Source organism: Alligator sinensis, unplaced genomic scaffold (assembly GCF_000455745.1).
Source record: "Alligator sinensis unplaced genomic scaffold, ASM45574v1 scaffold885_1, whole genome shotgun sequence".
In the NCBI taxonomy this organism is placed as follows: Eukaryota; Metazoa; Chordata; order Crocodylia; family Alligatoridae; genus Alligator; species Alligator sinensis.
The window spans coordinates 2498931-2503939 of NW_005842056.1; the positions used below are offsets into that span (position 1 = coordinate 2498931).

A 5009-nucleotide genomic window follows, 5' to 3' on the forward strand; every position below is an offset into this window, starting at 1 on the left:
AACCACAGCAGGAAGTAAGTAGTGGGAGCGGGAGGGAGGGAAGAGGACAGGCACAGGGTGGCAGGCAGACTGAAGGAGGGAGCAGGGGATGGGGGCAAACAGGCAGGCAGGCAAAGAGGACCCTTGATCCTGCTACTGCTTTTCCCACTGAAGCAATGGAGAGGATGAATTTAAAATGACCCCTCACTAGTTAGATTCTGTACATGAACAATTATGACACATTTATAACCATTCATATATGGAATCTAATAATTGGGGGGTTGTCTTAAATTTGAAGCCATCTTGGATTCAGGTAAATGTGGTAATTTCTTAGTCTTAAAACTGTGTTAAGATCATAAGGCTAAATGATGGAATCAGGAATTCTTATCACTGTTACCTTTTTTCCCTTTCTTGCTTCTCTCCGAAAATCAGTTGCATGCAATCATTGTATCTTACCTTAAAAAAAATTATAAGCTTTGGGGGCAATAGTACAAAAGTCTATTAGCGAATCTCTCCCTTAGTGTACAACTGTCATGGTGGTTAGAAAGGGCTTGAGAGAGGTGTAATTTGAAGGAAGGACAGAGAAAGCCCAGTTCTGGAGTCTTAAGGCATTTTACATAAGGGTTTCCTCTACCCTTTTGCCTCATTTTGTAGGCGGTGCTATCTTGTTGTGCAATTAAGCTGAAGCAGCGCGGTGTCTTTCAATCACCATGCCCATGTAGAAGCTATAGATTGAATCTTTTAAAGCCAGGTGATCCATAGGATCATAGGAATGTAGGGCTGGAAGGGACCTCATGAGGTCATCTAGTCCAGTCCCTTCTGCAGGGCAGGATCATCTGCAGCCAGACCATCCCAGCCAATGTCTGTATAACCTGCTCTGGTTATACAGGAATGGAAACGTCACAACTTCTCTAGGTAGCCTATCCAACGTTGAACCACTCTCATAGTCAGAAAGTTCTACTTAATCTCCAATCTAATTTTCTTCTGCTGCAGTTTGTGGCCATTGCTCCTAGTCCTATCCCTTGCAGCCATAGAGAAAATGTGTATCTCCATCCTCTTTATAACTGCCCTTCAGGTATTTGAAGACTGTTTAGTCTCCTTCTTGCATTGTAGTTATGTTTACAATGCAGATTACAGGGTATGTCTACATGAGATGCTTTACTCAAGATTAGAACTAATGATTGCACAGTAGTCACAGCTATGTGAAACATCCAGTGCACAGTTGTCCATTAGCACTTCCATAACCAAGTACTAAATGACTGCACAGTAACCAGTGTTACTGTGCAGTAGCATCTCAGCATGGTTGCCTAGTGACACTTACTGTGCACAAGCTCATTACTAATGATAATTACTTATTAGTAATGATTACTCATTACTCATTAATAATTAGTTACTGCGCAGTAAGCATCTTGTGTAGACGCAGCCAGTAAGCATCACCGTCTATACAGGCAAATGCTTACTGTGCAGTAGTTAGCTCTAACCCTATAAATACAAGTAACAAATTTATGCTTGATTACTTACTGCACAGTATGGCACAAGTAAATGGCTGACTGGGAGCTCCCATCCCTGGCCCTATGATTGCTGAGTGTGGGCATTTGGAGCTCCCTCCTGCCAGCACAGGGGGACATTGTCCCCACCTAGGCTCTGGTGACAGAGCCTGCCCCAGCAGCAGGCAGCTCCTGGAGGCAGGGACAAATGTCCTGGCTCCTGCTAGGAGATAGCTGTCACCTGATTCCATGCTCCCTGCCAGCCCCTGGGCTGGCACCCAGTGGGAGCCTAGAGCTCCTATGGCTGCTGCAGGAGCCTGGTACAGGGCCTCAGGGAAAGGGAGCAGTCTGCTGCTAGGAGCAGCAAATCTGTTTTTGCACCCCTGCATGTGTAGAAGCATGCCCAGGACAGTTTACTCTAGAATAGTGTACTCTGGAGTAAACTGTTCCAGCATTATTTGCATGCATAGATGCACCCTCAGGGTGTGTCTACACATCATTGTATGGCAACATTATTATGCCTTTTGGAAGCACTAAAACACGGTGGTGCAGTAACCACCCCTACTGCACAGTACAGGTGGTGCACACTTAAACTTCTCCACTAAGTCACCATATTGGCGTGCTATAAGCAGGGAGTGTGCTGCTATGGTGATATGGCTAGTGATCACGTGTAGACCCGTGTGATCGCTATACCGCTGTAGTGCTTCATGCAGCAATGTGTAGACACGCCCACAGAGTAGCATGGAAAGACTTAATCGAGCTTTAAATAACATAGCTCAGGAGTCAGAAGCTCTCTACCCATAGCAGCACAGAGCTTTGTGCAGGCTACTTTATCCTGCTTTAACAGTAATCACCCTGAGTCATTGCAATCAATAGAATCATTGCACATAAATTAACTGAAGAGAAATGATGGTGTTTGGACTTCCTTCTCTTGTTATAGTGGGTCTGTTTAAGCCTTGCCAAACATAAGCCTGTGTGTAGTCTGTGTAATGATGACTGAGATTAATACAGTAACTGTTGCTATGCAAGTATAACCCAGTTCTTTCAAATATAGTCTTTTCACAAGATGTTATTTAGCTTTAACTATCTGTTGAGCTTGAAGATTTAAGTTTTCTTCAGGAAAAGGAAATACAATACAAATGCTAAATTTCTTAAAGGACCAAAATTTTAAGTAATTTAACTTGTAAACTAATTATCAAATTTCCATGTACGTTCTCAGACACAACATAAATGCTGTAAGTTTGGAGAAACCGTCATATTTTTTCATTCAAAAGTAAGAGGTTGATTTCTTAGTTTTGGTGTTCAGTGGCTTCAGCCTGAAGTAAAGGTTTATGACTGACCTTTTCATAACCAGAGTAGTATCACACTATTAGTGTTCTGCAGTGCAAACCAAAGAGGATGGTGATGCCAATTCTGTGCTTATCTTCACGCAAATTGGGGGTACTTTGCCAAAAGTAAGTAACAGTCGATTACATCAGATCCAATTGCCATTAACCAGATAGGGTCAAATCCTCTTTCACATTTGTGCACTGAAGTGGTGGTTAAGTAGTTGCATAACTACAAGTTTTGGCAGGTATGCACAGTTTGGAGTCCATTTCCATCTATGGTAGAACAGAATCTTCCTCTGGGCATATCTACTGGATGAGAGAATGAAGCATAGAGGGATCCTCCAAACTTTTAGCTCAATTGCTGTGTTGTTATGGCACTTGCCAAGGGAGTGGGAAATTCAGATTCTAGCCCTGGCCCCATCCCCTCATCACCAGAGGGGCTCTGAGACAGTATCTTCTATTTCCCAGCATCGTTCTCTAGGCACTAAATGGTGTGGTAGGTATTTTCCGGAGCACTCTCTTGAAACTGGTTCATACTCCTAATAAATGTTCTATTTGTGGATCCTTTTAGAAAATCACAGAATCATAGAAATCATAAAAATTAAAGGCTGGTAGGGACCTCAAAAGATCATCAAGTCCAACCCCCCCTGCTCTGGGCAGGAATACTGCTGAGATTAAATGATCCCATCAAGGTGTCTGTCCAGTCTCCTCTTGACACAGCTCCTTATTATGAATTTTAAAGAAATCTAGGATTTCTTAAAGACCTGAACACAACAGGTTTTGAGGATAGTCATACACTCTTGACCCTCATCCGTGTCCCCCTGGTGTCATTATCCTGTAATGTACCAACATGGACATATTGCAACTCCCGAGATCCTTTTACTGCAAAGACCATAATTACCATGCAAATAATGCCAGGTGATATTAAGCCCACAGAAGAGATTTCTGTGGAGCAGGAACATCCTCGGACTGAATACTTACAAATACATGTGGTTATTGCACCTTTATCTCCAAATGAGGTGTTGATCCCCTCTATACTAGCTTGCCTGGATGTCTTCAATAGTTTCCAATATCTGCTAGCCTGGGAAGCTACCTCACACCACACTGCATAGAGAAGATACAGAAGACTCCATATATGTGACTTGCTCCATGCCAGGGGATGCAGGGGACGCACCACTCTCCATTAATGGGACTTTATTGAATCCTGCCAAAATATTTGGTAAATGCCTGTGATTGGCACACCTACCTCAGGAAAGCTGACAAAAGATTTAAACTGTGGTCTGTTGAATGCAGTATCTTCATACACACCTAGTATTTAGTTCTTTAGTGTGTGTGGCAGCTAATACGAAAAACATGAGCCTCTAAGCAAAATGAAACCAAAATGGTTTGATTTGCTTAACTGTAAAATGTTATTATGCTGGAAGTTTACCATTCAGATTTTCGAACTGTTAGGCTTTAACATGTTTCCATTAGTGTTGTTTATAAGCCATCATAAGAAAATAAGGAGGATCTTATACCCTTAGTTTTGGAAGGACAGTGCATTGCTAAATCACCCTCTTAGGGAGCTCAGGATGTTGCCAGCACCACTTCATGAGCTATGGCAGGGTTGTCAGACTCACTTAGTGCCCTGGGCCATATTTGGACCATGGGGTTCTTGCAGGCTGGATCTGGATGTGGGAGCAGCAGGGGTTAACGCAGCCATTGTGCTCTCTATGCCACTGACACGTTTCCCAGCATGCCTCTGTGTCCCAGATCTTGGCAGTGGGCTCACTCCCTGTTACCTGCCCTTAAATTCCCAGCCTCTAGGAAAGCCATGGGCCAGACAACATGCACTTTTACAAGTGCTCCAACATGTTTGCTTAGAACACATCAAAGCAGACTCTATTAATCAATCTCCAGCATGCTGCAGCATCTCATGTATCCAGTGTCCTGCATTTCAAAACGGCAGTGGGGCTACTTTAACTAAAGCTCATCTAACACCATGAGACACTGGGGGTGCCGTAAGTAGAGCGGCTCTCAAGAGCCATTTTAATTAAAATGCACTGCCCTCACCTGAGTACATGTATAGGCACCCCAGAGCTCTGCAGGCTAGATCTGGCCCAAGGGCCGTACATTTGACACCCCTGATCTACAGCATCAGTAGTTACAAAGTAGGTGTCTTGGCTCCAGTATTATGGTGTTCCAAAAGAGGTTCAGTGAACTGTAGGCACTCTTT

General features: G+C 43.5%; 1 protein-coding gene across 1 annotated transcript in view; it reads left to right on the top strand.

Annotated features, from left to right (window-relative positions):
* LOC102373562 (sodium channel protein type 5 subunit alpha-like) overlaps nt 1–5009 on the top strand; it is an 83281-nt gene that overhangs the window by 17687 nt on the left and 60585 nt on the right.